This window comes from Schistocerca piceifrons, chromosome 2 (genome assembly GCF_021461385.2).
Source record: "Schistocerca piceifrons isolate TAMUIC-IGC-003096 chromosome 2, iqSchPice1.1, whole genome shotgun sequence".
Lineage (NCBI taxonomy): Eukaryota > Metazoa > Arthropoda > Insecta > Orthoptera > Acrididae > Schistocerca > Schistocerca piceifrons.
Window position 1 is genome coordinate 659254050 of NC_060139.1, and position 21912 is coordinate 659275961.

General features: G+C 42.3%; 1 protein-coding gene across 1 annotated transcript in view; it reads left to right on the forward strand.

Annotated features, from left to right (window-relative positions):
• The window catches only part of LOC124776378, a 311886-nt gene that overhangs the window by 199768 nt on the left and 90206 nt on the right, over positions 1-21912 (forward strand). The gene's annotated exons all lie outside the window — the stretch shown is intronic.

The following is a 21912-nucleotide window of genomic DNA, read 5'->3' on the forward strand; positions in this document are numbered from 1 at the left end:
TCGCAGCCACGGCGTGTAGTGAGCTGCTGGCGCCAGATATCAGTGCGGCGAGCGTGCCAGTTCCGGCTGCGCTCGCGAGACTCGCAGACACCCCAGCGCCGTTCGGCGCAGTGCTGTGGTGACGAGGGACTGCCTTTTACGAATGTTAGCAGACGGGAAGAACGTTCTAATAAACCGAAAGAATTCCAGCGGGGGTAATTTCAAGCTACAGTTTGTTTAGTTTTATTAGGAATTTGCGTCATTTTATGTTACGTGAACGAGATGCTCAAGACGATATTACCGGATTCTCGTGATGTTTCCCTTGTTTATTCTTACAACCATGTAAAAAGAGCGCATAAGTTTTATTTCCATTCCTCTTGGTTTCTGAACGCTGGTAGATGAAAATTATAAAATCTGATGCATTTCTTTTGCTCCATGCCTATAAGTTATCTCAATTCCACATAAAGCGGAAAAGCTCAGTCACGGGCGAAAAAAATTAAAACGGTAAATAATTTTTGGGTTCGGAAGTAGAAAAAATGTTTCTTCGATTTTACTGAACAGTCTGAATCACATTTCTTATTTACTGTCCATCAAGTTTCGGCATGGGGCCATTGTGGGAGTAATACTCGTAATCATAATATATTCCGTTTTGCTTTTTTCTCGCCCTCTGATATCGAACAATTTCATTCATTATTTTAAAGAGTCTCTGTAAATGAAGGGTTCTGAGGAGCAACATAATGCATGACGCTCTTGACCAAAGTTACGTTGCCCCTCTTGGGCTGGAATCTCGTCGACTGGAGGAGAATTGTCTGCAGTGATGAGTGCCGCTCCGAATTGAGCTCCGATGACCAGAGAAGACGTGTCTGGAGACGCCCCAGACAGTAGGGTGATGGGGGAGGGGGGAGGTGATGGGATGGGGGTGGGAGTCGGGGGGGGGGGGGGGAATATCAACCTGACAGTCACCCGCCATACGGCTCGACAGCGAGAAGTAATGTTCTGGGGTGCTATTTCTTTTCTTAGCAGGGTCCATTTCGTTGCTATCGATGATATTCTACGCCCCGTTTTGTGGCCCTTCATGGCAAGCCATCCTGGGATTACATTTCAGCAAGATATGCCCGCCCGCACAGAGCGAGGGTTTCTACTGCTTGTTTTCCTGCTTGCCAAGCCCCACCTTGACCAGCAAGGTCGCTGGATCTCTCTCCAATTGAGAACATTTGGAGGTTTATCGGCGGGGCCCTTAAACTAGCTCGGAATTTTCGCAGTACGTAACACGATATCCCTCAGGAGAACATCCAGCAACTCTATTTGAATAAACCATCCAGCTATTCTGAAATTTTTATCATTTGTTTTTCTGTAAATGAATATAAAGGCTAAAGGACAGGACAGGTTGTTTAAGTTGTGGAAAAGGGCCAAAATAAGCGGTTGTCAGTTACACTCGAATATACAACCTTTTATTTGATCAAACATGACAAGAGCCAAGAGAATTTTTTTTTTTTTAAAAAAAACGCAGCTTTAGTTTTGGAACTTAATTAGCGGCTGAATGCACCATACAATCCCTTAAGGGCAAGACCACTTTAATTTAAAAACGGATGAAAGCCAATAACTTTACGCACAACCAAAATCAGAAATTTAAAAGGCAAACCCTTATCTCAAAACAGTTCCTTAATTAGGATGAAAGCCCAAAGAATGTGACACTTTAAGAGCAAAACAAATCCAAAATCGTCTGAAGGCCCCAACCCTTAAGACTCAATAACATAAATTTTAAAAATGCTAAAGCTTTACATAAAACAGCTCTTAAATTAGGCTGAAGGTCCAGATCATCTAACGCCTTTAGGGCAAAACAGCCTTAATCTAAAAATCGGCTAGAAGCCAATTCAAATAACCAAGTACAGTTAAACTCCACTGGAGGGTGGCTAAAATTTGCCAACTAGAAAACACACGTTGTTGCTAGTGTGAATATCCAAACAGCCGACAATGCACTCCAAACGACACAATGTGAACAGTGGTGACTTGCTGGTACGTTAAATGAAAACTAAACCTTCATGTCCAGGATCGGTGAGCCACGAACCTCGTAGCAATGGGAACAGCACCACTCACTCCGACACCGCATAGAGGCCGCCAGCGGGCCCGGCCAAACCACACGTCGCAGAGATTTCGTCGCTGCTCTAAGCCAACCGACCCACTGCCCGCACACAGCCCAACCGGAAACTATAAGCGCCAGGCCAAAGATAGTCCAAGGTGCGAATATCGATACACTCCGCTGCTGCCACACGCGGAAAGAGAGGATAACAGCATAAACGCGATAGCCGCAGGAGACTAAGCACAAAATAGCAACCAAGGTTTAATCCAACGCATAGCATGAGCCAGCCACGGTTCAACGTACTTACAGTAAAGACTATACCGCAACTTAACAATGTGGTTAGCACACTGGCCTTTCACCAGGGACAAGCGAGATTCGAATTCACGTACAGCCACCAAGGTTCAGGTTGGTCGTAGCTTCACTAAATCAAGGACACGGGCGATTTCCTTCCATGTCCTTGTTCCAAACGTCTTTCGTGATCTCGTCCTCAAGCTAACCTCCTATTATACAATATTCTCTATCCTTCATTGTCTGACACATCATGTAAACATTGTCCATTTCTGGTCTGTGGTGTCTCTGTGCCATGTGTTCACGATCAGATTCTTCAAGAGATGGTTGTGTTCGTTTTTTAAGTGGACGGAGTGCCCCAGGAAATATTTTAAGCGAAGAAAATATGACTTTCTAGAAGTGAAAACTGCAATAAAAATTGAACCCGCATCTCATTTTTGGATTAGACTGCCATATGTTTAGTACTTCGTGAAAAACAAGCAAATTTCATTTACTCCACTGCACATATCCTGTGAATAGCAATATTTATCAAAAAGAAATACTGGACAAGTCCCAAAATGTAAAAAATAGCCCTTTTTCGTCATAACAAACCTTCATAAATATTATCACATAATTTTCAAGCGTTAAAAACAGATTTGTAGTAACTAAGCGGATTATGTAGTGAATGAAACTCACCTGATATTTTAGGGACAGTCAAATGAAAACGAGACAGATGGAAGAAAATTAAGTAAACTGTTCATTATTTCAAAAATAATTGCCGTATCTGCTAGTACATTTATCCCATGGTGAGATAATATGGTCTGTGCCTTCACGGAAAAAGTGCTTGCGGTTGGCAACGGAAAGACGACTGTATCCAGGCATGCACCCCCTTGTCCGGAGCAAATCAAATGCCACGAATGTCTTTCTTCAAGGCTCCAAAAATGTGGAAATTGCGTGCTGAGAATCGGGGCTTTCAAGCGAAACTTCCGCAGAGATAAACGTTCAGGCAATCTGGGAAGATGTGTAAAACGCATGTTTGACCATCAGCTGCTTCTTTATTTAAAACCCAAATATCGACTGCTTTCAGTCACAGACCACCTTCACGGATTCTATAGGGTTATAACAGTTTAAGCCACAACATCACATCTGCCATAACTTAAATAATGGCCATACAGTGGAGCATGTCATGGAATGCTGTATACCACATAGGACTTTTAAAGAGAAACATACTACTGACAAGCGAAACGAAGCAGTATATATAACCCGTCAGAGAAAGAGATATTCCAACGACTAGAACTTTCACACAACACATCTCAAATGACTGCATGTCCAAGGAGCGGATTTCCATTGTGGAGGAAATAAAAGATCGGTACAACGTTCCGACTGCTGTTTGCAGAGAACTGAAAATGTTCAAATGTGTGTGAAATCTTACGGGACTTAACTGCTAAGGTCATCAGTCCCTAAGTTTACACACTACTTAACCAAAATTATCCTAAGGACAAACACACACACTCATGCCCGAGGGAGGACTCGAACTTCCGCCGGGACCAGCCGCACAGTCCATGACTGCAGCGCCCAAGACCGTTCGGCTAATCCCGCGCGGCCTTTGCAGAGAACTGATTATTGTTGTTGTGGTCTTCAGTCCTGAGACTGGTTTGATGCAGCTCTCCATGCCACTCTATCCCGTGCAAGCTTCTTCATTTCCCAGTACCTACTGCAACCTACATCCTTCTGAATCTGCTTGGTGTATTCATCTCTTGGTCTCCCTCCACTATTTTTACCCTCCACGCTGCCCTCCAATGCTAAATTGGTGATCCCTTGATGCCTCAGAACATGCCCTACCAATCGATCCCTTCTTCTAGTCAAGTTGTGCCACAAACTTCTCTTCTCCCCAATCCTATTCAATACCTCCCCATTAGTTATGTGATCTACCCATCTATTTTTAAGCATTCTTCTGTAGCACCACATTTCGAAAGCTTCTATTCTCTTCCTGTCTAAACTATTTATCGTCCATGTTTCACTTCCATACATGGCTACACTCCATACAAATACTTTCAGAAATGACTTCCTGACACTTAAATCTATACTCGATGTTAAAAAATTTCTCTTCTTCAGAAACGGTTTCCTTGCCATTGCCAGTCTACATTTTATATCCTCTCTACTTCGACCACCATCAGTTATTTTGCTCCCCAAATAGCAAAACTCCTTTACTACTTTAAGTGTTTCATTTCCTAATCTAATACCCTCAGTATCTCCCGACTTAATTCGACTAAATTCCATTATCCTCGTTTTGCTTTTGTTGATGTTCATCTTATATCCTCCTTTCAAGATGCTATCCATTCCGTTCAACTGCTCTTCCAAGTCCTTCGCTGTCTCCGACACAATTACAATGTCATCGGCGAACCTCAAGGTTTTTATTTCTTCTCCATGGATTTTAATACCTACTCCGAATTTTTCTTTCGTTTCCTTCACTGCTTGCTCAATATACAGATTGAATAACATCGGGGAGAGGCTACAACCCTGTCTCACTCCCTTCCCAATCACTGCTTCGCTTTCATGCCCTTCAACTCTTATAACTGCCATCTGGTTTCTGCACAAATTGTAAATAGCCTTTCGCTCCCTGTATTTTACCCCTGCCACCTTCCGAATCTGAAAGAGAATATTCCAATCAACATTGTCAAAAGCTTTCTCTAGGTCTACAAATGCTAGAAACGTAGGTTTGCCTTTCCTTAATCTTTCTTCTAAGATAAGTCGTAGGGTCAGTATTGCCTCACGTGTTCCAACATTTCTACGGAATCCAAACTGATCTTCCCCGAGGTCGGCTTCTACCAGTTTTTCCATTCGTCTGTAAAGAATTCGCGTTAGTATTTTGCAGCCGTGACTTATTAAACTGATAGTTTGGTAATTTTCACATCTGTCAACACCTGCTTTCTTTGGGATGGGAATTATTATATTCTTCTTGAAGTCTGAGTGTATTTCGCCTGTCTCATACATCTTGCTCACCAGATGGTAGAGTTTCGTCAGGACTGGCTCTCCCAAGGCTGTCAGTAGTTCTAATGGAATGTTATCTACTCCGGGGGCCTTGTTTCGGCTCAGGTCTTTCAGTGCTCTTCTAAACCCTTCACGCAGTATCATATCTCCCATTTCTTCTTCATCTACATCCTCTTCCATTTCCATAATGTTGTCCTCAAGTACATCGCCCTTGTATAGACCCTCTATATACTCCATCCACCTTTCTGCTTTCCTTTCTTTACTTAGAACTGGGTTTCCATCTGAGCTCTTGATATTCATACAAGTGGTTCTCTTTTCTCGATAGGTCTCTTTAATTTTCCTGTAGGCAGTAACAATCTTACCCCTAGTGAGATAAGCCACTACATCCTTACATTTGTCCTGTAGCAATGCCTGCTTAGCCACTTTGCACTTCCTTTCAATCTCATTTTTGAGACGTTTGTATTACTTTTTGCCTGCTTCATTTACTGCATTTTTATATTTTCTCCTTTCATCAATTAAATTCAATATTTCTTCTGTTACCCTAGGAGTTCTACTAGCCCTCATCTTTTTACCTACTTCATCCTCTGCTGCCTTCACTACTTCATCCCTCAAAGCTACCCATTCATCTTCTACTGTATTTGTTTCCCCCATTCCTGTCAATTGTTCCCTTATGCTCTCCCTGAAACTCTGTACAACCTCTGGTTCTTTCGGTTTATCCAGGTCCCACCTCCTTAAATTACCACCTTTTTCCAGTTTCTTCAGTTTTAATCTACAGTTCATAGCCAATAGATTGTGGTCAGAGTCCACATCTGCCCCTGGAAATGTCTTACAATTTAAAACCTGATTCCTAAATCTCTGTCTTACCATTATATAATCTATCTGAAACCTGTCAGTATCTCCAGGGTTCTTCCATATATATAACCTTCTTTTATGATTCTTGAACCAAGTGTTGGCAATGATTAAGTTCTGCTCTGTGCAAAATTGTACCAGGCTGCTTCCTCTTTCCATTTCTTACCCCCAATCCATGTTCACCTACTATGTTTCCTTCTCTCCCTTTTCCTACTACCGAATTCCAGTCACCCATGACTATTAAATTTTCGTCTCCCTTCACTATCTGAATAATTTCTTTTATTTCATCATACATTTCTTCAATTTCTTCGTCATCTGCAGAGCTAGTTGGCATATAAACTTGTATTACTGTAGCAGGCGTGGGCTTCGTGTCTATCTTGGCCAGAATAATGCGTTCACTATGCTGTTTGTAGTAGCTTACCCGAATTCCTATTTTTTTTATCCATTATTAAACCTACTTCTGCATTACCCCTATTTGACTTTGTATTTATAACCCTGTATTCGCCTGACCAAAAATCTTGTTCCTCCTGCCAGCGAACTTCACTAATTCCCACTATATCTAACTTTAATCTATCCATTTCCCTTTTTAAATTTTCTAACCTTCCTACCCGATTAAGAGATCTGACATTCCACGCTCCGATCCGTAGAACGCCAGTTTTCTTTCTCCTGATAACGACGGCCTCTTGAGTAGTCCCCACCAGGAGATCCGAATGGGGGACTATTTTACCTCCGGAATATTTTACCCAAGAGGACACCATCATCAGTAACCATACAGTAAGGCTGCATGCCCTCGGGAAAAATTACGGCTGCAGTTTCCCCTTGCTTTCAACCGTTCTCAGTACCAGCACAGCGAGGCCGTTTCGGTTAGTGTTACAAGGCCAGATCAGTCAATTATCCAGATTGTTGCCCCTGCAACTTCTGAAAAGGCTGCTGCCCCTCTTCAGGAACCACACGTTTGTCTGGCCTGTCAACAGATACCCCTCCGTTGCGGTTGCACCTACGGTACGGCTATATGTATCGCTGAGGCACGCAATCCTCCCCACCAACGGCAAGGTCCATGGTTCATGGACGGGAGGGGGGGGGGGGGGGAGAGAATTGATAACAGTGTTGAAAAAGTTTCATATATCTGCTGTATCACTTCCATGTGTAGTGCAGCATTCAACAAAAGTTACATGGATTACCGTAGTAAAGTGTGACTTATTTTTTGAAGTATCCTCGTAATAAATTATCTTGTATCGATTGTTAATTGTAATCACCAAGCATAGGTGAGGCATCTCAAACCTACCTTCAAACCCCCGCCCACATATTGTTAAGGTTGTTTCGAGTACACCACAGAAGTGTCATTGAGAAGCCCTTGAACATCCTCCGTACAGTCCCGATCTCTCCCCATGCGATTTCCATATTTTTGGAGCCATGAAGAAATACATTCATGGCCGTCGATTTGCATCAGTCGAAGAGGTGCACGCCCGGGTTCAATCACAGAAGGCAACCACAAACTTTTTTCCATGAAGGTACAGACCATTTATCTCACAGTGTGATAAGTGTATTAACAATTATAGGCACTCCGTTTTAAATAATGAAGAGTTCACTTTTTCCATCTGATTTTCATTTGACTGTCCCTTGTATGTTCGCCCGGCGTACGCTGACGGCAGCAGTAGAAAATGAAACTGACAGATGAGCTTCTGGCCTCGGCGCAGTGAGTGGGAAACTTTCTCGCTGGAAAGCTGCCCAGTGCTGGCAGTCTACTCCTACCCCTACCCCTCCCCCTTCCCCTCCCCCTCTCCGTTCTGCCGTTGACTTTATAATTCATTACGGGTCTGTACGCCATATACCTGTCAACCAACAAAATTTATGTTCGCAACATTACTGGCTTGTTACAGCATCTTAAAGACTCGAAAGAAATTTGCAGGGTACACACTATCTGTGAACTAACGGATAAACAGGGATCTCTACAATGTTCAGATGCTAATTTCCATGTTCGGTACTACTTAATGTGCAAAATTCATAGCTAATAATCATTTATATTTCAATCATGGACGATAATTTTACTCACCTGTATTTTATCTTTCGATTTCGTCTGAACTCCCAGTTTCATGCACCATCAGTTCCGCTAAGGAACTGTCAGCTTTATATCCTTTTCTCGTACTATTAAGGTTATATTTTGGAGGAAACTTTTGTGCGATGAACCTTTAATTCCACTGTCACTCGTCTGCATTTACTATTCTGGTATATGTAGGATCTATTTTTGCTACCATTAGCCGACATAAGTGAATTTTATTTTTAAAAAGCTGATTTACTTGGATACCTTTAATCATCATGGAAATAATATCTAAACGGTTCAGTGAACAAGGTTACAACCAAAGTCTCCATGCAGCCTTGTCCAGTTAAGAATGTGGTTGGTCCTTCGTAGCCTTGACGTCGACGGAACCACTTCGATCACCACAGTCACTATCCAGACATTGACCACGTCTCGCAACACAGTAACTCGCCGCTTGCACAGGAAATCAGTCTAGTAAGGTGTTACAATTTTAAGCTATGAGATGTCTATGGGGGTGGAACGTAATTTTCCACCTACTCTGAATACATAACTGAAATATTGAATTCTTTATTTAAAAATACAGGGTGTTTCAGAAGTGATGGTCAGTATTCAGGGTTATGGCACTAATGACCATTCGAAACAAAGTCAAGTAAACAAAGGTTCTAAAACGCATACCTTAAGAGCTATGAGCAATTCTTGACCTTCGGTACTGTGAAACAAATCTCATCTACTGCCAGCTCTTTGCTTTCCATATTTTGGGAGTGGTAGTATGGACCAGAACAAGAAAAAATGTCGAATAAACATGTGCTCTAAAATGCATACCTTAAGAGCTATGAGCATTTGTTCCATCTTCGCTACTTTGAAACAAGTTTTCTAACGAACAAATGATCATAACTTTAAAGGTATGCATTTTAGAGCACGTGCTTACTGGACAATTTTTTCTTGTTTTGGTGCATACTACCACTTCCCAAAATATGGAAAGCAAAGAGATGGCAGTAGAAGAGATTTGTTTCACAATATAGAAGATCAAGAGTTGCTCATAGCCCTTAAGATATGCGTTTTAGAGCCCATATTTACGTGACTTTTTTGTTTCGAATGATCATTCCTATCATATTCCTCAATATTAACTATCACTTCTGAAACATCCTGTATGATCAAGCATGAGGGCATTACTATCGTACTGTTTCAACGTGGTGATGACCCACATACAAGTAATATTGTAGTACGTACCCTCAGTGTTAAAAAATAATAGAAATTAGTCAAAACAAATGATAGAAGACTCTTCCTAAATTTCTATTAGAATTTGCAAAGGATACGCAGTAAAATCAGATTATTTCCGATCTCTCACTTCACTCGAGAATTTCTTGCATAAAAAATAGTCACACATAACTAGAAAAGAGCGCGGGTAAGTACAATTTATAAAGGTAAAGAAAGCTTCTCAGAAAATTAAAGATCAGTATCCCAAACGACCGTCTGTTGTAAGTTTCTCAAACGTATTTCAGGCTCTAACATTACAACGATCGTGGAAAAGAATCGGAAATAGTTCAGGACAAAACCATCAGTATGATAGTCTGGTCTTTCTTTTCCAAATCTCGATGCAGCTGAATACACACATTCTGACTTTCTAGTTTTCCCAGAGGTGTTCGGTAATGGGCCACGTTGTTGATGTCGGTAGTCTACAGGAATGTTTCGTTGCTGCATAATAGTAAGAAGATGCTGAACAACCTCGACAGTGTTACTACTTGCTGCAGTGAATGGTTGATCTGTTTTAAAAGTGGATTAATGCAACAGAAAGCCATTGACAAAGAGAAAGAACCAGATCGTATCCGATTAGGAGATATGTGGAGCCTGTGAATCTTTGAATAACTAAGGGTATTATAAAGCGAGACAACTATGTGACAGGCGAATGAAATGCGAACATTTATCGGAGAATTATTCAAAAGAATTCGTTTAGAAGACGGTAGTGGGACTACATTAGAGTACCGTTCCACTGTTTGGGCTCTTTGTCCAGTAGACCTGACAACATCCATTGATGAAATTGAGAGACATGTTTCCAGGATTGTAACAGATAGGTATAGCACATATGTAGTTGCTCTGGAGGAAAGGTGAAGTTGTTTTGATGAAATCTCACAGGATAAACTGAAAAAACTGATATTCGAGGATGACGGCAGTAATTTCGCGTAGGGACCGTGGAAGTCAAGAAAGAGATTTAGGGACTACTAGCGTGGGAGGTAATCAGTCTCTTCCAACCCTTTAAGTTTAGGTGAATGGTATAGGATACAAAGTCGCTAGTACTGCTGAGAAGTACCATTCGCTATCGGCAGACTGTGGCTTGCAGAGTTTAAATATGGACATTATGAATCATTCGAGACGAGCAGAGATAGAGGCCAGTGTTTAGAGAAAGAGAGAGAGAGAGAGAGAGAGAGAGATGGGGGAGGGGGTGGGGGGAGAGCGGAGATGGAGAGGACATGAAGGCGATGGTGTTGCAACCCAATTCAAGTTTCTAAGGTTTTTAAAGTATGGATGCATAGACGCACATAAAGATCATATTTCTATTTTCAAAATTTACTGGTATGCGCAACAGAAAAGACATTTTGCGCTGTACAAAATTCGCTTTAACTCTGATTGACATTTTCGTCAATTATACATTCTTTCCTCGCTCGTAGATACAGTATATGCATGTAAATAGAACAAACGGAAAGAACTTAAGTAACGTTGATTTAACTAAGGAGAGACGTATCCTACTTTTAAGAGTACAAGAAAAAACTTTGTATCATTAAGTCAAAGGAGGGCGTTCGGGTAGCGGTTAAAACACGGAATTTGTATTCGGGAGAAGGGAGGTCCAGATCACCGTCTGTCCATCTACGTGTAGGTTTTCCAGAGTCCCCCTAAATTATTTCGAGTGAATGGTGGGTTGGTTCCTTTGAGAAACCGAGGTAAGTGGTGCAGGCGTGAGTACCGGACTCTTATTCAGAGGATGGCAGATCAAAATCCTGTTTGGCCATCCACATTTACGTTTTCCGCGATTTGCTTAACTCGCTTAAGACCTATGCTAGGATGGCCATTGAAAGGGCACGGCCAATTTTTTTACGCAATCCTAGCTTGTTCTTCGTCTCTAATGACCTCATCATCTACGGGACGTTAAATCCTAATCTTTCTTACTTGAAGAGGCCATTGCCTAGCCCTTTGCAGTTTAGCTAGGTATTGGTGCCAGCTGTGGGTAACTATGTTGCTAACAGGATGAAATGGATAGTGCGTGGACCATTTATTCGCAAATCACGTCTACAAGATGACGGCGGCGTTTCTGATGTCACGTGTTTATCGGCTATAGCTGTCCCCGAAAGATATTTTCGATGGTGGAGAGACGACGTTGACGATCAAAAATAATTTCGAGAGGCGGAGGGTCGTAAACACGGCTGTCTTTTGAAAATAAACTGCGGGCAGTGGCACGAGGCTCAGCTCCCCGTTGCCCAGAGACTAGTGGAAACAGTATAGGGGCGAAAGCTTCGCCTACTAGCTAACAAAAAAAACCTTAAAGGGACCTCATTATGACACTGCAGTGTCAGTGGTGACGCTTAACGTGCATGCGACGGTCCCAACTTCTGCGTGTAGAGATGAGGACATGCCTCGCCCCGTAACTGATTGTCGGGTGTTAGATGTGAACCAGACTAGTGAGGGCTTAAGATGCCGTGAGTAGAACAGGCTGCAGCTCTGCTGTGCGTCCCATTTCATAGCGTGTAATATTCTGGATCTCCCGCATAATGTTTTATAATCGGTTCAAGATACCGACGCAGGGTTTGCATCATGATTATTTTACTATTCGGTTAACTTCCGCAATTTTTTGCTACATCTCAGATGTTTCAAGACATAAAAATTCTACATGTTACGAAAAGTGAGGTACATAAGAGTGTCATGCAGCTTCGACAACTATATGCATCTCTACGTTGAACAGAAGCCGTCCAAATTAAGTGTTTTCATTTATTGTCAAAATAGGCAAATTATCCAAGAGAGAGTTCCAAAAGCAAACCTGCCGAAGCTATTTTATAATCAGAACATTTTTTTAGAAAAACTGAAAATTTATCGAATTAACGGTATAGAAATGAAACGGGTTAAGCCAAAAAAAGGAGCTTAATAGTTGTTCCACATAATTCGACAACTGTAGATGAGGGATATTTTCCTAATTGACTGAGAGGGACAGAGTTCCACAGGGTTCGATACCAGATCCACTGTTTTTAAATTATTTTCCATTTAATACACATTAGTCAAAACTAACTTTTATAGATACGCAGGTTCTATAAACGATCTCAACAGATATGCAAACATCATACAAAATTGTAAATTACATGTTTAAAAGCATTGCTGGCTTTTTTTGGAAATGGTGGCTCATTTTATAAAGAAACGCAAAGTGTACATTTCAGTGCATCAAATGGTATGACGTTAATGATAAAATCAAAGCAAGGATTCATAAGCAAAGGTAGAACTTCGAAAATTATGTGGGTGTACATACAGATCTAAATTTAAATCGGAGAAAAAAGATTAGATATTTCAAACAATTCTGTTTACCCCATGTTACACTTCGTATCATTGTGTTTGGGACAAAACATCAGCACAGTGCCATACCGTATAGCAGTACTTGTCTTTTTAAAAAGTACGATGCAGTTGCATGCTACTTCTTACACACACACATGCACTGCAATATCGTATTTATCCGCCGATACTACCCTAACGACTTTCGATTATATGTCACCCCCGTGCGGGAATTACAGGAAGTGTATGGACTTGTGGAAGTTTGGATCAGGTAATGAAGCGTGCATGGGTAGCCGAAATGGTTAAGGTAAAGGTTCGTGACAAGTGGAAAATCCGGTTTCGAATCCCAGTCCGAGACAAATTTTCAATGTCGTCATTTTCAAATGCGAATGCATTTCCCATAGACAGTAACATACTTTCCAAATTCTGTTCAGTGGTATCATCTAGAAGTTTTCATTGCATAATACCTTGCTATGAGAATCATTTGTGGTGCTCACGCACGATCGTCTAATAGTAAACTGCTTGAGAAGTTAGGAATATTAACATTAGCCGGCCGGAGTGGCCGAGCGGTTCTAGGCGCTACAGTCTGGAACCGCGCGACTTCTACGGTCGCAGTTTCGAATCCTGCCTCGGGCATGGATGTGTGTGATGTCTTTAGGTTGATTAGGTTTAAGTAGTTCTAAGTTCTAGGGGACTGATGACCTCAGCAGTTAAGTCTCATAGTGCTCAGAGCCATTTGAACAAATATTAACATTAGAACTGCAATTATTTCATGAAATTTGTTTTAGATAATTGGTTAGAGTTCATAAAGCGTTATAACGTCCTATTACAATACTAGAAGAAAGAGTTACCGTTATTTTTCTTCATTCAAATTGCCTCGTTCTACGTCAGTAGAAAATATCGTACAAGTTACCTACATAACATGTTACTGACTAAACAATCACCTAAATAGTCTGCCATTATCTATACGCCGTGATACAATAGGTAGCTGCGACAAACATAACTGCTTCTACTTATACCTTCGCAGACGGTAGTTTACCACTGAACAGGAGAGTGACCTGGTGTTTGTAGATACTGGTGCAGCACCGGCATTGAAAGAGGAGGTGCTGCACGTAATGGCAGCTTCATAACTTCTGGTGACGTTGTTCGAATTATCAGTGCACATGTGGTATGGTTACTAACTCGCTGACATTGTCTTACTTACCAAGATGTATTCTGCTTGAGATAGTAAATATCAATTCCGCAGTAGCTGCTCTGTAGTACACACACACTGTACCTACTATACCCACGAATGCTAGCAGCCGGAACAGCAGGTGTACTAAAGTAACGCAGTTAATAGCATGTACTACCAGTAAGACAGTGCGACATCAACTGACTTTTGTCGAAAACAATTCTCAGATTTTAAGATTTTATATTTCAGTTTATTTATCTCATGAAGTATCTTCACGTTATATAAAAATTTTAATGTTTCTTACGTATGATATGAGAGATGTCCAGATTGGATGCCCAAGTCCACAGGCAAGCCCATCTTCAGCTTCATTATACTATGTTTTGTGGACTGGCAAGACAGCCAATCCACGAGGACGGGAGGCCGAAGGGCACGCGTTTAAGCTCACGCAGGCTGGCGTGAGGTCTGGAACAGTTAAAGGAATAGAGACTAGCAAAAAAGGTACATAGCTGCTGGAATACTTAACTTTAATCCATAATTGGTGAACATCGGTCTGACGGTACATGCATCACAAGATAAATAGCAAATGATAATGGCGCCTTGCTAGGTCGTAGCAAATGACGTAGCTGAAGGCTATGCTAACTATCGTCTCGGCAAATGAGAGCGTAATTTGTCAGTGAACCATCGCTAGCAAAGTCGGCTGTACAACTGGGGCGAGTGCTAGGAAGTCTCTCTAGACCTACCGTGTGGCGGCGCTCGGTCTGCAATCACTGATAGTGGCGACACGCGGGTCCGACGTATACTACCGGACCGCGGCCGATTTAAAGGCTACCACCTAGCAAGTGTGGTGTCTGGCGGTGACACCACGCTATGTTCACATGACAGTGCACATAAATTGGTAAACAGAGTATCGGACCTGAGGTGGAGAGTGGGGCTTCACATTCTCTTAGGCTGCAGCACCCACAATACAAGATAACGACACATCTCTGACTGTTCGAGTACGGCCAAAGATAAAAAACATAAGGTTTGGCTGTAACAACTGTAATCAGTACTGAGCAGATTTCCAAGGAAGCAGACTATAGTGAAACAGAGGATACGCAATTTGATCAGTCTGTCTGTATATACAAAGGGGTGACAAAAGTCATGGGACAGCGATATGACCATGAGGAGATGATGGCAGTATCGCATACACAAGGCATAAAAGAGTAGGGCAATGGCGGAGATGTCACTTGTTCTCAGGTGATTCATCTGAAAAGGTTTCCGACGTGATCATGGCCGCACGACGGGAAGTAACAGGCTTTGAACGCGGAATGGTAGTTGGAGCTAGAGGCATGGGACCTTCCATTTCGGGAATCTTTAGGGAATTCAATAGTCCGACATCCGCAGAGTCAAGAGTGTGCCGGGAATACAAAATTTCAGGCATTATCTCTCACCACGGACAATGCAGTGGCCGACGGTCTGTACTTAATGATCGAGAGCAGCGGAGTTTGCATAGAGCCAGACAAGCAACACTGCGCTAAATAACCGCAGAAATCAATGTCGGTCGTACCATGAACGTATCCGTTAGGGCAATGAGGCGAAATTTGCCATTAATGGGCTATGGTAGCAGACAACCGCCGCAAGTGCCTTTGCATGCAGCATCTGTCGTAGGCTCGTGGCCATATCGGTTGGACCCTTGATGACTGGAAAACCGTGGCGTGGCGGATGAGTTCCGACTCAGTTGGTAAGAGATTATGGTATTGCTCGAATGTGGCGCAGACCCCACGAAGCCATGAACGCAATTTGTCAACATCGGACTGTGCAAGATGGTGGTGGCTCTACCATGGAGTGGGCTGTGTTTACATAGAATGGACTGGGTTCCCTGATCCAACTGAACAGATCATTGTCTGGAAATGGTCATGTCCGGCTACTTGGAGAGCATTTGCAGGCATTCATGGACTTCATGTTCCCGAACAACGATGAAATTTTTATGGATGAGAATGTGCCGTGACAGAACATTCTGTACAAATCAAGCGAATGGGTCTGGCCACCCAAATCGCCCGACATGAATCCCATCGAATAATTGTGGGACACAATCGAGAGGTCAGTTCATGCTCAGAATCCTACACCGGCAACAATTTCACAATTGTGGACGGCTATAGAGGCAGCATGGCTCAGTATTTCTGCGGAGTACTTCTAACGACTTTTGAGTCCATGCTACATCGAGTTTCTGCACTACGCCTGACAAAAGGGGGTCCGACATTGTATTTGGAAATACCCCATGACTTCTGTCCCCTCAGTTTATAAAAACGGAGCTGTGTGTGTGCATGTTCCATCAATATTTTGGAAAGTCAAGGGCACTGTCAATCAAACATGACAGACACTTTAATTACTACATGAAAAAAATCCGTGCTTATAAAACAACTTATGGAACCATTTACAAACGCAAGGTGGGGTTGTTTAGATGGTAATAGGTAAAAAAAATCGCTGACCAGGCAAGAAAGCTGTAAAACTATCGCCTCGTTCTCAGTCCCGAAAAAATTGAAGTTACAGTTAATTGGAATGTCATAAACAGATCTTTGTAGAAACGGAAAGTTATAATTTGCACATCATTCTTAAATTTTTACAACTTACGAAAATCATAGTTCAATTTTACCGTATAAGGAGATTTAGTTCTTCTTCCTGTCTAATAGTTAATTGGCACAAATACGCAATCGCAAGGACAGGAAGATTAGGATTTAATGACCAATCGACAACGAGGATTTTAGAGGAGTATAAGCTCGGATTGAGGAAGAAGTCGGCAGTGCTCTTGCAGAGAAACCATCCCACCATTCAGTTAAAGGAGTTTAGGAAATCATGAACGACTCAAGTCTAGATCACCGGGAATAAATTTGAAACTATTTCCTATCGTATATTGCTCCATCTCCTTCGTTGAGACTCAAACGTCCAACATTATTTTCAAATAATGTTTGATATATCTTTCCAGAGCCAAAGCACTGCGCTTACCACGCGTAGGAAATAAGCTGATAATGAGTTAGTATTTATAAAAATTGACAAAGGCGAGCGTTTCACGGGGTATGGTGGCAGAGTCAAATGGTTCATACGACTCCTAATCACTATGGGATACAACATCTGAGGTCATCAGTCCCCTAGACTTAGACCTACTTAAACCTAACCAACCTAAGGACATCACACACATCCATGCCCGAGGCAGGATTCGAACCTGCGACCGTAGCAGCAGCGCGATTCCGGACTGAAGTTCCTAGAACCGCTCGGCCTCAGCGGCCGGTGCGGCAGCGTCGGTCTGTACGCATTTCGCCCCAGGAGTGTCTGTTGTGCTGTTTCCGTTAGTGTCGTCACGTCATCAAAATAAAAATAGAAAAGATAAATGTAAAACTTTTGCTGGGATAGTTTAGATGCAGCAGCACAAAAGCGATCAGTAATTTAGAGGCAGGCAGTTTAGCCTCATTTTTCCACGCTGTGAGTCTTTTGGTATTTGTGTGTGTGTGTGTGTGTGTGTGTGTGTGTGTGTGTGTGTGTGTTTGTTTACTTCTGTACTTCAAATTCTTGCCTCTCAGACTATCCTGTTTGGCATCTCTCCGGCCATTCAGCTGTTTGTTTGCCTCCTATCTGTCTGATTATTTTTGTTTAGCACAGTGATTCTTCCGTTCTTTGTTTCTAATTTATTTGTACCAGCAGTGAATCGCTGTGAAGGAACCTGCCTTGCTAACATGGTTAGTCAGAAATTATGTTTACCACTCTATTTTCTGAATCGAGATAACTACAGCCTGATATTGTGAATTGTTTATTTTATCCTGAAAGTTTTTTTATAACTTTACAGAACAGATCTTATTTTCATGTGTAGTCTCCTTTTTTAAGCACTGAAATAATAGAATACCTGTGAATCATCACAAAACGTATGTGACTTTCAACTTTATCAGCTGCACAAAAGCCGGCCCCGGTGGTCTAGCGGTTCTAGGCGCTCAGTCCGGAACCGCGCGACTGCTACGGTCGCAGATACGAATCCTGCCTCGGGCATGGATGTGTGTGATGTCCTTAGGTTAGTTAGGTTTAACTAGTTCTAAGTTCTAGGGGACTAATGACCTCAAAAGTTGAGTCCCATAGTGCTCAGAGCCAGCCAGCCAGCCAGCTGCACAAAGACAAAACCAATAAATTCATTTGCGATTAAATCGGGTTGCAAATATATACGAGTACATCGTTATAGGGCGAAAGCGCTTTAAAAAATAGGGATGAAAAGGCCGGGGTTGGTGGGGTTACTATTTGAGCTGGGAACAGGGGGAAAAAGCTTTTGGTTTAAACCGGACCAGCTACTATTTTTATAGCCATTGGAACTTATTTATGTCTTGCTGTAGCTATGTTGCAATATATGAAACAAGGTTTGACGGACGAACTGAAGCTGGCACACAAGCAAATTGTTTTTTTTTTTTTTTTTTTTGCAAAAGATTTTGATTGAGCTGAAATTAATGCTCAGCTAATGGCACCATTTGTATGTGCTACGTTCGGATTTTACGTGCTAAAACAGTCACCCTTAAATAACTCCGGACAGGAGCGAGACTGATGGTTCAAATTTGGTCCACCAGTGTATTGGATCTTGGTCCAAGATAAATTTTAACAGTTAGAAAGAAAAGGTTTTTCTGGTAGGTTCTTGAACCGGGTCACTTTTATACTTCAGACGTGTACAAATCGGTTCAAACTTTGCACGGATGAAGTCAAAACGAATTTTTTTTTCGGTTATCTTTACCCACTGTCGAGATACGATAGTTTAAAGCCAAGCAAAACATAGCACGTAAAATTCATTCTTATATGAATAGAATATGCGGAAAAGGTTTAAAGTGAATCAGATAAATAAAAAATGAATTCATACGATAAAATTGGAAACTCGCTTTCAGAAATCTAACTTCATTCGCATATTACGTTAAAAAATGCTTTTTTTGTGTTTTTACGAGCGCCAGTTCTTTCAGACTTTCGCGAATCGGTTCAAATTTTGTTACAGTGCAGACAAATACATGTAATTATTGGTCATCCTATTGTATTCTGAAAGCTTTATTTGTTGCCACGACATAGCCGTGTAAAGTTGCACATACAGACCACGTTAAATAAGCTTTACGCAAACGGCACGTGCTCAGACGGTTTAAAGTGATACAGATTATAACAAAAAACATATTCTTATAGTTATTATAAGAAGCATTTGAAAAAATCTTTCATCGTTCGTGATTTACGTGGGAAAACTGGCGCGTAACTCACGGGCAACTGGGCGGCGACAGGGAGGCCGTGCGCCCATCCCTTAAAGTAATCATGCCGAACCATTCCCTAACCACGCCGACCCTGCCTCTATGCGAAGCAAAGGCACAGTGAATCGAAGAAGGAAGCAACAAATTAACTCTTGATATTAGCAGTAAACACTTAAAAATCAAAAGTGGAAAATCAAACGCAGTCGCTACAAATTCAAAATCGTTATCCTCCGTAATCATTGCGACAAAACATCTAACACGTACCTCGCATATTAATATAAGTATTAGGTTGGTGCATATGTTTGTAGCGTTTTTGTTTTGCATGTTGGTATTCCGGTTCAAATGGCTCTGAGCACTATGGGACTTAACATCTGTGGTCATCAGTCCCCTAGAACTTAGAACTACTTAAACCTAACTAACCTAAGGACATCCCACACATCCATGCCCGAGGCAGGATTCAACCTGCGACCGTAGCAGTCGCGCGGTTCTGGACTGAGCGCCTAGAACCGCCGGCTTGGTATTCCGGCTCCTATTGGTTTATTTACCGATTTTAATTTTTTATTTGTAGTTCACAATTGCTATTTGAGGTTACATATTGTCATTTTGTCGTTTGGTGATGGTGAGCGCTGCTGCGGACGCTAAAAAAAGGAGTGCCAACTGGAGAAATCGGAACGTTTCCGACGTATTCATTTGTTCGAGTTCAATAGAGGGGTGACAGCAGTGGAGGAAGGCAGAAACATGTGCGCTGAGATTGGGGATAATGTCACTGGACAGAGCACAGCAAGACAATGGTTTTCTCGTTTTAAAGAGGTTCGCGACGTTAGTGATTCTCCACGTTCAGGAAGACCTTCGGGGTTTGATGAAGTTCGCTTACACGCCTTAATTCACAATAATATGTGTCATTGTACTCGAGAACTGCAAATGTGAAAGACTTCGATCTTTCCACCATCGTGCGACTTTTACCTACAAAGTTTCAAAAATCAGGTGTATGGTTACCGCATTCTTGAAGCCAAAACCAAAAAAATCAGCGGGTGTCCACAAGAGCATCTTCGGTTGCTCGTCATCAACTGGTTCGTGACCAACACCGTCTATTCCTATCCTGTATCGATGCTGGTGATGACAAAGGGTGTGTTTATGCTAACATAAGGAAAAGAAAGGAGTGATTCAGCCCAAACAAAGGAACGATTCCCCGCAAAGACCTGCGCGCATCCACAAAAGATAATGTTATGCATCTAGTGGAACAGCGACAGTGTGGTGTACTACGAACTGCTTCCCCGAGATGTAACCATCACTGTTGACATTTTATTATCAACAACTGAGACGTCTTGCAGATGCAATCCAAGAGCAACGATCTGGAAGATTGCGTGAAGTGATACTACTCCACCATAACCCAGCCCGCATTCTGATAGACTGACAACGGACTATACAGGAGTTCGGTTTTGAAGTCATTCCGCACGCACCCTAGTCACCTGAATTTGCGTCCTCTGATTTTCACGTTTCCCACTCTATATCGAATAACCTTCAAGGAACTTCCTTTCTGGATCAAAATCTGCTCCGAACATGGCTCGATGAGTTCTTCGCCTCTAAGCCGCTTCATTTCTACAGTCACGGAATAGAAAAGTTACCCCAGCTGTGGCACACTGTTGTAAATCGTGAAAGATAAAATATTATTGGTTATAACGTCTTTATTAAGTGTACGGAAAAACTCTATGAACTTTTGCACCAACCCAGCAGTAGACGCAGCTCATTTGTGTGATAGCTATCAGTGGAAAGAGGCCGCCCAGCGGGTGACTCAGTGGTGTCATGGTGCCAAGATCACTGCATGCAGACTTCAGTTCAGGCACAGGCTCACAGCTGTTGGCAGTAAAATATGTCAAACATGGTGATTGCTTCATCATGAACTGCAAGTGGTCGTCTTGTAGTTATCGAATGATGTTGACTGCCTCACTGGGCATAATGCGCACAGATGGCAGATGGACGTTATTGAGCACTGCCTGAGAACGAGAGTTTGATTTGCATGGCTAGTGTTTCTCCTATGGCAGCACTTCACCCCGGAACCCGTAGCAGGCTGGAGTGGCTAGGCGTTGCCATTGGTTGATGATGACTTCATTTGACCATGTTTTCCAGTGTAGCCAGCTCCTTGAGAAGCCCTGTTGGAGCTGTGAGATGTCGCAAATTCGGCTTGCAGAGGTACTGACTGGCACCTTCTGCATCATTAGAGTACTGAATGTGTGTTCTTGCGTACTGAATACGCGGTGTTGCTCCATAGCACTTGGTCATTAGGCAGATGGGCGCTCCCTCCTTCCGACGTCGCTCAGCTGATGGATGCAGGAATAGGTCATCACCCGCAGCGAAGCTGTGGTGCAACATCAACTACGTTCCCTAAGTGCCTGAAACACGACGCTTACAGGGTGTATTAGTGTTAGGGGCATTCCAATGAAAACGAAGGACATGGAAAAAAGTAAGAAATCGCCGTAACTGTTAATCCATTTATCCCACTCTGAGATAAGACAGTCAAGGCCTGTGGAACCACAATTTTACTCTGACGTGCACCTCTTGGTCTAAAGCAAATCGACAGCTTTGAATGTTTTTCTTCAGGGTTCCAAAAACATGGAAATCCCATGAGTAGATATCAAGATTTTATGGATGATCTGAAATGCTTCCCAGCGAAATATCTGTAGTGTACTCGAAACAACCTGCCAACAAAATCCCCGCCAACATGGTTCCTAGACTGCTGCGAGTACGCTGCAGAGGTTTCGCAGGGAAGCCCCCTTACACATCC